Source organism: Eurosta solidaginis, chromosome 2 (assembly GCF_040869045.1).
Source record: "Eurosta solidaginis isolate ZX-2024a chromosome 2, ASM4086904v1, whole genome shotgun sequence".
Taxonomy (NCBI): domain Eukaryota; kingdom Metazoa; phylum Arthropoda; class Insecta; order Diptera; family Tephritidae; genus Eurosta; species Eurosta solidaginis.
In genome coordinates this window covers 255565588-255578427 of record NC_090320.1, presented here as the reverse complement: position 1 = coordinate 255578427, position 12840 = coordinate 255565588, and the positions used below count along the sequence as shown (strand labels likewise).

General features: G+C 41.5%; 1 protein-coding gene and 1 long non-coding RNA gene across 2 annotated transcripts in view; both read left to right on the top strand.

The window, feature by feature from the left end:
- Positions 1-8340, top strand: part of LOC137240829 (uncharacterized) — a 57616-nt gene extending 49276 nt beyond the window's left edge. The window contains exon 2 of the long non-coding RNA XR_010949844.1: positions 7544-8340. This is a non-coding gene — a long non-coding RNA (uncharacterized lncRNA). The remainder of the gene's footprint in view (positions 1-7543) is intronic.
- Positions 1-12840, top strand: part of LOC137241840 (uncharacterized) — a 187832-nt gene that overhangs the window by 95927 nt on the left and 79065 nt on the right. The gene's annotated exons all lie outside the window — the stretch shown is intronic.

Here is a 12840-nt window from a genome sequence, read left to right as displayed (position 1 = left end):
AACTGATCCCGAAAAGCATCCAAAAATGTTGCCGAAAGGGTCCCCAAATCCCGGACGGATCCCGAACACCATCCAGAAATGATGCTGAAAGGGACCGCAAATGATCCCGAAAAATTCCCGAAACTACCCTGACGGGATCCCGAACGGATCCCGAAAAGCATCCAGAAATGATGGCGGAAGGAACCCCAAATGATCCCGGGATACTCCCGAAAATGTCCAAAAAGAACCCCGACGGGATTCCGGACGGATCCGAAAACTATACAGAAATGATCCCGAAATAGTCCCGAAATGACCCCGCGGGATCACGGACGGTTCTCGAAAACCATCCAGAAATGATCGCGGAAGGGTCTCGATATGACCCTAACGGGATTACGAATAAGGTGAAGCTAATTATAAAACCATGTTAATAAGGCAGCAGGCGTGTTGGAGCGAATGAAGAGTTACAAACATCTGCTAATAAAAGCGTGCTAATAAAAACAATTGAAGGAGGGCGGATGGCGGGAGGAGAAGGAGAGGACCACTGATCGTTTTTCCATAATTATCTAGATCTCGATCTGTATGTGCCAGATACCAAAAACTATTTATTTGGGAGAAAATTTATATTGAGTTATAACAATTTATTGATTTTACACCAGTTCGGAGAGAAGGGGGAGGGGGCGGAGGGTGTCACTGCTCACTTTGTAAGCCCTCGACTTATTTGACCCATTGAGTCTGTAATATTGGTGAAGGCCAGTATACGTAAAGTTATAATGTGTAAAAACTCTTAAAAAGTAATTGTTCGAAGGGGTCGTGGGACCCCCACCCCCTTTCCATGTTCAAAAAAAATTTCGCTAGTAAACTATTTTCTTGTGCTCGCAATCGTTTCAAAGTTTTTATAGATTAGATACTTTGAGACTATTAAAATTCCGTTTCCGGATTATTTGAAGAACATCTTCGGAACCATTTTTAAAATTTTTCTAAGACTATTTCGGGACCGTTTAGAGACTGTTTCGAGATCTTCTTGGGGCTGTTTCGGATTCGTATCTGGATTCTTTTGGCAATAATATCATCGACACCTTTTGCGAACTATCTCCATATAGTTTCAATATTGTTTTCGAAAGTATTTTACTATTGTTTAGGGAATCATATCGGAAGAACTGCCACCGAATATTTTTAAACTACCGCCAGATCTGTTCGTTGTTTTCCGAACTATTTCAAGATCATTAAAAAAAGTAATTCAGTTGAGTATTGGATCCTTCTTTTTTAAGTACTCCACTATATCCTTCCTTCTGTTTATCACCGTGTGCTTATCTTCTCGACTGCGAGTATTTCGCGATTTGTTGGGACAATTTAAAGATAATTTTCTAGACGATCTCGTTATTTTTTTTAAGATCATATATTGGCATATCGTGCGGACTGGGCGCAGTCTTAGGCTTGTTTTACGAATATGTGAAAGATGAATAGACGTTTAATCCATAACAAATTAACGCCTTATTTACACTTAACGAAAGATATTGATTATGTTAGCCCATTTAAGATCGAGCAGTGTTGTTGCTAAGAATTTCGTGCACTTCTCCCAACTCTGGTGTTTTGGCATTAATTATTAGAAACTATTAGAAGTTTATAAACAGATAAAACTAATTAAGTGAACCCTTTGTACGAGTACTTTTCTGTATTTATTCACTAAAACTACAGCCATTGTAGTGTGATAACACAATTCAGCTGTGCAATTATATATATATAAACAAACAATTGCTACGAAATTTTCTTTTGAAAAAGTGTAGCAAAATGTTTTGTCAAAGCCACGTTCATTTCATTCCGCTGGTATATGCGCAAATTAATTGTTTGTTTAGCTAGTTAAAAATTTCCATTATAGTTATTAATAAAATACGCTTATTAGGCTCCTATATCACTCAAAAATTTCAACAAGCTATAGTTGATCGAGGCGGCGGCCGTGGTGTTATGGTAGCATGCTTTGCCTACCACCCCGAGGGTCCTGGGTTCAATTCTCGTTTAGAGTTAGGTTAGGTTGAACTGGCCGGTCCATGAGGACCTCACATAGACTGATTGAGTCCGTGGTGTTACCAAACTGAAAACCCCTATCAAAAACCAGGACCTATGTTATAAAACAACTCCGTCCTCTTGGCAAATACTAGAAGCTTCCTAGGACTTAAGCCACTTGCTGCATCTAGATCTGACAGCTGTATCACTACTAATAGCTGGAGTCTTAGCCTGGCAAGTGCAGGGCGCGAGCACAGAACGTGCTCGATCGTTTCCTCCTCCAACCCGCACTTCCTACATCTGCTATCACTGACCAAGCCTAATTTAAAGGCATGTGACGCCAGACGGCAGTGTCCCGTCAGAATACCCGTCATGAGTCTGCAGTCCTCTCTTTTTAATGATAGAAGCAACTGTGTTAGTCTAAGGTTGTAAGACCTACACATAATCTTCGACACTTTACAGCCCCGCGCTTGAACCCAGGCCTTTCCCGCTTGGCCGATCATGTGCACCTCTCGCCTTCACTTAATCTCGCCCGGTTGCAGCTTAAGCTATTCTCTTCCAGGGTTTCTACTGCTTTGGTTACGGCTAATATTTCCGCTTGGAAAACGCTACAGTAATCCGGCAGCCTGTAGGATCTGCTTATTTCCGGATCAGCACAGTATACCGCAGACCCTACTCCTTCTATTACTTTGGAACCATCTGTGTACACATGTATCGGCTCGTCCGCCATTTGCGCACCCTTGCGCCAACGGTCCACCTCTATTGTGGCTTTAATATCTCCCTCGAAGCGCAGGTAGCGAATCAGATAGTCCGTTCGTCTTGTGACTGATGACGCTATACTACTATGGCCATATGGTCGGCGCTCAAGCTGCCTGGAGGCACCGAGCCTGGTTGCGGTTGTTAATGCTATGTTCTTTACTACCAGGTCTTCAGGTGGAATGTGCAGAATGGCATACAGTGCAGCCGTCGGGGTTGTTTTCAGGGCTCCCGTAATGCCAAGCATCGATAGTCTGCATACCCCCTATAATTTTTTAAGGCATGTTGTTTTTTGTGTGGCTTTCCACCAAATAAGAACTCCATACTATAGAATAGGGCTTACAATCGCTATGAAAACCCAATGAGAAAGAGAGGGCGATAGACCACACGTACACTCCAGCATTCTTCTACATGCATAGAGTGCCGTTGAGGCCTTCTTGACCCTCTCCCCCACGTTGAGGTTCCATGACAGCTTACTGTCTAGGATGATTCCTAGATATTTTGTGCAAGGTTTCTCCTGTAAGGTCACCCCTTTCATCTTAGGCCTGGTCCAATTTGGGACCTTGTACCTCTTTGTAAACAAGACCATAGCCGTCTTCTCCGCATTGATTTTCAACCCTACATTAGATTTCCAAGTATGAATATCCCGAAGCTCCCGATCCATCGGAAACTAATCGTTGGAATGCACTTTCCACTTATGACAATTGCAACGTTATCTGAGGAAGCCGTAAGTTTTACGGGTCCCTCATCGAATTGCCTGAGAAGTTGGTTGATAACCAGCGTCCACAGCAGAGGTGACAGCACCCCTCCCTGCGGCGTGCCCCTCTCCACTGATTTCGTGGCCTCGTACAATCCCCATTGTGATGTAATCTTTCTGCAATTTAACATGCAGCCGATCCATCTGATTAAGGCAGGATGTACTTTAATGTAATTAAGACCATCCATAATCGCCCATTTATTCCAAGGATACTCCTTTTATTCCAAGGATTTATCTATGTTTATTACCACCCTATGCAATGCGATGTCTACCGACTTGCCTTTGGTGTACGCATGCTGTGTTGTGGAGAGCAGCTTTTCATCCACGTTGGACTTTATGTACACATCTATCAGCCTAACAAAGGTTTTGAGTAGAAATGATGTTAAGCTAATGGCCTATAGTCTTTGGAATACACGTGACCGATCTTCCCCGCCTTTGGTAGAAAAGCTACACGAGCTGCTCTCCAAGAGAGCGGTACATGATTCAGTCTTATGCACCCATATTATTTTAAGTCATTCCACGACCGCCCTACTTGAGACTTGTAGCATGGCCGGGAATATACCATCTGGGCCCGACGATTTAAACTTAGAAAACGTCTTCACTGCCCACTCGATCTTGGTATCGGTCACCAAGCCCGGTACTACTAGCTCCTTGATCGAAGTGTGAGTGAGTGATGTCTGCTGGCTCTTCTAAACCGTCTACCGATGGGAAATGTGTATCGAGAAGCACCTCAAGGGATTCCTCACTATTACGTGACCATTCCCCGTTCTCTTTCTTTGTTAGTCCCTGTTTCGCTGGAGCACTCTATGTCCGTACAGAAAGTTTGCCATGAGTTTCTCTTCGCACTGGTAATTTCACGCTTGTATATCCTCAGTAGATCCCTGTACTCGTCCCAACACGCTTCCCTTTCCGCGGTCTTTGCGAGCTTAAACATTTCTTTTACCTGTCTTCTGTAGACTCAGCTCGTTGCTCCACCATGGCGGCTTTGCTTTTCCTCTGAATCTTCTTAGAGGGCAAGCTTTGTTATACGCAGTTATAAGCGTCCTTGTTAGGAATTCATTCGTCTCCTCCAGTTCCTCTACATTAGCAACCTCTTTGAGTTGTCCCAGTTTTGTTTCTACATGTTTCTGGAATTTAGTCCAGTTCGATGACCTAGGGTTTCTAAAGATTCCTCACTTCCCTACCCTCTTTAGGGGGATGCTGAAGCTGATATACGCATGATCGGAGAAGGATGGTCTATCAAGAACCATCCAATCATACCTTGATATATCACGCTCGGAGCTCAATGTAATATCCAGAACGTTGCTGGATGTTGGACCAATGTATGTAGGGACATTTCCCCTGTTGGCTATCTGCAAATTGGTTTACAGGATGTAACAAATTAGAGATTCGCCTCTCTCGTTCGTATCTGCTTCTCCCCACGCATTGTGGTGCGCATTTGCATCTGCGCCTATGACCAACCGCCCTTTGCGCCCTTCCACCTGTACTAGCCTTTTCCACTCCATCGGTGGAACCTCCGCAGCATGGGCCATATAGCAGGACGCCAGGATAAATACCTGCTTATTCTTTTGCTCAACGGCCACCGCTACGAGATCTCAGTGGTGTAATTAGGCAGCATATATGAATGCAGCTGTTTCCTTACCATTACTACAGCTCGCACCCGTCCTTCCGTTTGCGCGTAAGAAACGCCAAACCCGCGCGCGCTAAGTCCAGAAACCTTTCCTATATGAGAACCCGAACCCTCCTCAAGGGTTAGGAGGAGTTCGCTCGACGCCACTTTACTGTGTTGGAGGTTTATCTGTAGGACTCGCAGCACCATTGGGTTGTTTGTCCCCCTCCAGCACATTCTTCTTGACGTCGTCGTCCTCCCCTTGCCCTTTTGGTTTAGAGTATTCGAGGCCCCCTTCATTTAGCGGTTGGTCCTCTTCTAGCACCTCCACCTGTCATTTTCCCTTAGGCTTTTGAGGTCCTTTTCGACTTCGCCCACCTCTAGCGTGTTAGGGTTATTATCCTCGGGACTTCTTTTCCTGAGTCGCATGTAAATTTTGCCTGTGCCAAAGGACACTTTGCCAAGCTGCGTGTACAAAATATCCTCCGCCTGCTTGTTTATTTGGAAGATGTAGAACTGACCATACTCGGTAGGCCGAGATACAGTAAGTACCTTCCAATCCTGTGTCGGTATGTTCGGATACTGATTCTGTAGAAGTCGCAGTGTATCCTCCGACTTCATCACGCATAGTATCCATACCTTAACTTTTGGTACCGTGGGGATTTGCGCTTATCCTCCACCTCAAACCGCGCGTTCGTGCCTTGCTTTGGAGGTTTGGAACCACTTCCTCCAGCCACCGCAAGCTCGCGATGTTGTCGCACGCTACCATCTTCACACCATTATACCATCCCCCCGAATCAAAGCTTGGAAGGGGCTTACTTGGTTGTTTCCGCATCATCTTAAGCATTAAGCTAATAAGCTCCCTTTCCACAGGGCTCCACCTTTCAGTAGTCATTTGTCCGAAAGGACTGCTTTGCCACATCACTCATCTTCTCGGGAAAAGCAGGAGTCTTAGTGTTATCTCCCTTTGGCACGTCCGAGAAAGCTGGATTCTTAGCGTTAACTCCCTTTAGCGCCTCCGAGAAAGCCGGAGTCTTAGCGTTATCTCCCTTTGGCTTATCTCCTACTTCCGTAGTTGGAACTTCCTTCTTTCCACTCGCAGCTTTAGAGGTAGTTGCTACCTCGCTGTTGGAGCCCATCTGGGTTACAGCTTTGGGCCTACTTGTCTTGTCTATGCGACTGCCCTGCCTCGCGGCTCTAGGACTGGGTCCTTTCTGCCTCTTGAAAGCAGACTTGTCGCCTTCCGTCGAACGTTGCCTCTTCTTTCTGCCATTCAACGCTCCTTCCTCCTCGTACCGGTTGCAGAACCGAGGGTTTCTCGCAGCAAACCTTTTGAACTGCCTTCGACCTACTTCTACCGCTTCATGGGCCCATTCCAAGCGCTCGATCTGCACTTCTGTTGGGTCGACCACTGCTCCCAAGCGTTGTACAATTCCTAGTGCTGCACGGTACTGCGAGAGAGCTCTTTTACTTTCTCTGCTCCATACCATTCTCCACTCTTCTACTCCGTTTTCATTTGTGTGCTTCTCCAACACGGAGTTCATAGAATCAGCCCTACTCTCGCTCCACGAGTCCGACGCATCGCTTAATTCGTTTTTGTCGTCCTTGGATTGCGACTCAGTCCTCCTCTTTACATCGTCCTTATTACAATCAGGTATTGAGTCGTTCATCTTGGTCCTACGACCACTTGCCCTACAAGGCGGGCTCAGCGGTCCAGTATTATATACGGGGAAAGAACCGTCCGCCACAGCAGCACCCCTGACTGTGGTAAGGCCATAAATACTTCCCGAGGTTGCTCGGTATCGGGAAGGCTCCGTTCGAATACAGCCGAATTTATTCCCTGGATGAAAATCGTCCAATAGGCACGGTCCGCATAACACCCTAGATTAGGGGATTGGCATTTCTTGGTCACCGATATCCCGCCACACTCTTATGAGGCGAAACGGCGTAGATGTCAGTCCTGAACAGCTCCAGCTTATAGTCGGGCGCTATGGAGTTCGGCTAAGCCCTCACACCAACGACAAGACGCCTACCCTAGTGAGGGTCGTTTAGAGTAACATCAAAAGTTTTTTGAATTAGAAACAAGTTTTTATAATCGGCGTCGCCCCTCAGATGTGTTTATCATATACTCCGAATGTATTTCTGCCATGAAAAGCTCCTCAGTGAAAACTCATTTGCCTTGCAGATGCCGTTTGGTGTCGGCGTAAAGCGTAAGCACGACGCAAATTGGAAGATAAGCTCGGCCTAAAATCTCTTCGGAGGTTATCGCGCCTTGCGTGTATTATTTTATTTATTTTATTTATAATGGAACGAGTGAAAACAAACAAGATTTTTTGTTGTGTAGTATTGCCTTTAATCAAGATTGTATTGTTGTTATTTAAAATTCCGGAAATTTTGACTGAAAAGTTTTTATTTATTTTTTATTCACATTGCTCAATTAGGTATAATTAGCGGCCACAAAATTAATCTCGCTGTAGTTCATACTTAAAAAGTGATTCAAAAGTTCTAAAAGTAAAATGTATTCAAGTAATCCTTTCGCGATACTCTTTGTCGTTCTACGATGCTGGGTTATACTCGTAAATGGTGTACACTACAAATATGCAGTAGAAATATTTAATTTGGACGATAAACTTTGCCTTGGTTCCATACTTTCCAGCCGTTCGGTTGTTACAGATGGGCATTGCGTATCAAGATTCAGTAGTAATTGCCAAAATATCAACGTTAAAGCTGGTTTTATTGGAGGTCCACAACAAACTGTCGGTGTGGCAAATGTATTCTTGGATGAGGAGAATAAACCTACACAAATATATATAGCTATGCTTACATTGAAGGAAATGCTGGTATGGCAGCAAAATGCTGTAATGCCTGCAGCGCTGTGCGATACCAATACGAAATTAGAACATGGTGAGGATATGTCTGTTGTCAATTCTGATAAAATGACTATAATAACAAAGGCTGCTTGCAAGCAATTTTTTGGGGACTTGCTCACTTGCGGAATAGGAGACCAAATCATTTGTACTAACCGTGTTAGAGCAACGCTGGGTGCTAAAAGTGCTGGCGCAGGGGCATTTGTGTATGGACTACTTTGCGCGGTTGCACACTCTCCTTTTCCTGGGTTCAGTTTTCCGAATATTTTTACTGATTTAAATAATGAACATGTTAGAGAATTTTTATATAACAAAATTGTAATTACTTTTTAATTTAATTTAAATAAAGTGTTATGATTGCGAGAAATAAATATTTTTGATTGTATGCAATGAAAGTGGTAAGTATGTAAATGCCTTAAATTGTGAGACCAAAGTAGTATCACTACTGTAAAGTTCCCTCGCGTATGAATAGATCGTGAGATAAAAGAAAAATGCGGAACAACTAGTTTGAGGCACTGGCAAACTTCTTGTAAAATAGCTGATCAAACCAACTCTATGGAAGTCAATGTAATCGTTTATTGAAGTCATAGAATAACGCCTTAGTCATAACGACACCATAGCCAACCAATTAGTTTTTGGTTTTCACCCATAGCCATAATCTATAAATTTTTGCGCTGCCGATTTATTCACAATTTGGAGATTATGTATATTTTTCGCTTCGAAATTTTTTACATTTTCTATTTAATGAAGTTATCACATATTTTAGGTTAAAGCACCAATAACCGATGGCAGAATACATATATATATATATGGCTAAGTTGAAATATTGCAACGAATTTAGGGAAAATTCCGCTTATTTCAAACCTTCTGCAACCGTTTGAATCGCTAAATTGTCGAATAAATAACTCCAATATTCAGTATTGCCAACTGGTCTTTATTTCCTCTACATGAGAGTAATACAATTATACTTCAATATCACGTAATTCACAACAGCGTGTTTAAATCAAACTGATTCTGATTCCTCACCTGGCGCTGATTTATATTCTCTGTTCCCTCGTCCGCATATTTCTCCAAAGGTCTAGACGCTTCACCTTCTAGAACTATTTTATATCATGCTTGGTAATATATATATATATATATATATATATATATATATATATATATATATATATATATATATAATATATATATAATATACTCGTACATGAATATTTTTAGCCATGCGTGTGTATGTGTGAGTAAGTACTTCGGCTGATGACTACATATGTGTATGTGTGAGATGTCTCTTCATCGCCTTCTACATAAGCTTTAATGTGTACATGCACATCAGAGTGGCTGCTTCATGTTTTTGTTGTTGCGTGATTATTTACTAACAGCCTAGTGATGTCAACATTCGCCACATTGCCCTCCACCTAAGTCTGATCGTCCCGATCAGACAAATCTCTCGATCCAACCGCTGCTAGCCTCGCCAAATAAACCACTCTTCTACTTCGTGGTTTCCCAATTCTTTGTATGCGGTAAATGACATCACTGATCCCCTTCGCAATTTTGTGCGGGCCTTCCCAACTGCACGAAAATTTAGATGGAACACCTTTCCGCCGGTGACGGTTGTATAGCAGTACTAAATCTCCCTCCAGGAAACCTGCCGAATTATTGTTCTTGTCTTACCTCTGTTTCATCCTACTACATTATCCTAGATTGTTCCCTCACACTCTGTTTTTTGGCCAGTGAACTACTTCGAAGAGCTTGACCTTGATGGATTGACTTTGCAGAACCAGCATCGTCTTGACGTTTCACAACAGTAGTGCGCCCTGGCTTGAAACTACCCTTGCATTCTTTCTGGGAAATTATTTCCTTCATTTTAGTGCGTCCATTAGGGTTTGTCAATGCCAGTGTTTTGCTCGCAGGTACATTAGGTTATTATTTATTGGCCCATTCCTTCCATCCACCTTTGCTCGATCTACAGACTTTGACTTTTGTGGTCTTCGCCGTATCTCCTCTCGTAGCCGTGCCTGAAGTTCGAGTTTACCGCCGCTTGTATTCAATCCACGGCTCTAAAACTCCTTCTGCAGTTGCTGGATCTTCAGTTCGCTGAACTTTTCCATGTCCTTGTTGTCCTCTGGAATTTATTCAACAATTCCTCTTCTGACACCAATTGTAACGAATCTACTGCAATTCCCCTTATTTGCAATCTTCTGCCAACGTTCGTATCGCTAAACTGTTGAATAATTACTCCAATATTGAATAATGGAAAAATGGCATTTATTAAAGTACTTCACAATAACACTTGTACTTTGCAACGAAAAGCTTGCTTAATAACCAAACTGATTGAACTTCGCCTCTCCTGTCGCGCCTTTTATACTTTTTGATTTCTCATTGCATACTTCCAGGCTTTTCCATTCCAGAACTTACTAGTTAGTTTCAGCTACAAAATCGCCAGCCACAACTACGTTTATAACTTCTCATTTGAGTAATACTTGCACAAATTGTTACCCTCTCTTGTGAGCAATTCAGATAAGATATATGCATGTGTTTGTGCATTGCTTCCCCGCTGCTCATATACGTATATATGTGTCATGGCGAAACGATACAAGGTGGCAGCATGGGACAGCTGATTATAAGCTTTTTTTTATTTGATTTGATACATCAACTTCCGGCGCAGTACGATTTTGACATTTGTCCATTGAATTTACAAAAACAAAGTACATGAAATTTTTATTTATGTTTGTAGGTATGTTGCCATGCTGCCACCTTGTATCGTTCCGCCATGATGTGTGTAGACGCAATTATTGATTCGTTTATGTAGATACATAATGATTGATCTATGGATGTGCATGATGTCACTGTTTAGCATCGGCTGAGAGATGGCAGCACCCCTTAGTTTTGCTAATATTCGTAACAATATAATGTTCGGTTACACCAGAACTTAGGCACCTTTACTTGTTTTTATTTAATTTGTGTTTAAGTTACTTTGAACTTTGTAATTTTAATATGTTTTATCAATATTTTTACATGTTCGCCACTCAGCGTCACATATATGAGACGTGGGATATTTAAAAAAAAAAAACTCATGTCACACACTGAAAGAAATGTTGCTAGTAAAATCAAAAAAATTTGTTCTGCTGTCCTTGACTTAACGGAGATTCGGTGAAATTGATCGAATTACGGTTAATTGGACCGAGTTCTTTGTTAAGCGAACAAATTTGTTTAGTCATTTCAACAGAACAGAAATTGTCGCTCTTAAGTTAACAAAATTCTGTAAAATTTACAGATTCCTAATCAACCTAACTAATTTTTTTGTTAACACAACTGATCTCACTGGTCATTTCAACAGCGATCAACAGTCAATACATGAACAAATTTCAAAGAGAATTATACGCTCACTGCGCTCTCTACTTTGTACTTATGACGATGGCGCTCTTTGTTAAAAAAACACCAAATCGAAAAACACACAAAATGGGAAAACAACAAAAAACTAATTTTTCAGTTATGAATAGAAAAAACGGAAACCCCTTTTTTTGAATTTACTGTGCAAAAAATTATGAGATACCGGGACACCTATTTATCGGGTACAATTTTGCAACTTCTCCTCCAAGCGAAATGCAAAATTGCGCCCTCTTGTTGCAAAAGTTTTGTTTGAACGAACAGGATTTTTCCAAAGTTCACTTTGTTCAAGTTTTTACGAATGTTCACTAACGCGAACGTATCTATTAAGATAATAAAAAAACATACTTTTTAATGTTGATGTTTTCGACAACATAAAAGTTTGAGTTGTTTTGGAATCGTTTCAACTTAAAGTGTTTCGAAAATTAAACTTGCCGAATTACACGTAAAGTTACTCCAGTGGTGAATTACATTCCTGCGATTTGATTCTTTACTTTTCTATAACTTACAAGTTCTCTATTTAAAATGTTATTCAAATATTTATACTAAAAGTTTTGTTCGAAACAATCAAGTGTGGCAGCAACTAAATGCGAGAGAAGAATTTGAGAATGAGCTGAGCTGCAACTGAAAGAATTGAGAAACATTTTTGTGGCTACTATTTTCATTTCTATTTGCAAAGCGAAGTTCAAAACTATAAATTAGATAAATTATAAAATATAAAATTTGGTGAAAGGGTGTTTAATAAAACAAAACAATAAAGTGTATAATGTGTAATGTGTGCCAGCATATTTGTTGTGCGCCCAAATGAATTTCGGTTAGTAAGACCCACCGTGGTGTGATGGTGGCGTGCTCCGCCTACCACACCGAATGCCATGGGTTCATACCCCGAGCAAAGCAACATCAAAATTTTGGAAATAAGGTTTTTCAATTAGAAGAATATTTTCCTAAGCGGAGTGGCCCCTCGGCAGTGCTTGGCAAGCACTCCGAGTGTATTTCTGCCATGAAAAGCTCTCAGTGAAAACTCATTTGCCTCGCAGATGCCGTTCGGAGTCGGCATAAAACAAGTAGGTCCTGTCCCGCTAATTTGTAGGAAAATTAAAAATGAGCACGACGCAAACTGGAAGAGAATCTCGGCCTTAGATCTCTTTTTTTTTGTCGCAACAACTTTTTTGTTCATTTGACTACTAAAACGGTTAGTTACGAATCAACTATTTGTGCGCAGTTGATTCAACATCTTGTTGCAATGGATAAAAATTGACGGAAAATTCGGTTGAATTGACCCGTATTTTGGTTGATTTTACTTGACGTTTTCTTTCTCTGAATGGATTTATAAACATAGCTACAAAAAACTTCAACTCACTGTTGTTGTTTTGTTCTAAAAAACCGACCACTAAGATAAGCGGAATATTACAATTATGGATATTAATTTAGAATATATGAATCCTGATAAACCCCTGATATATTTTAGTTAATAATAACCTGGTAAC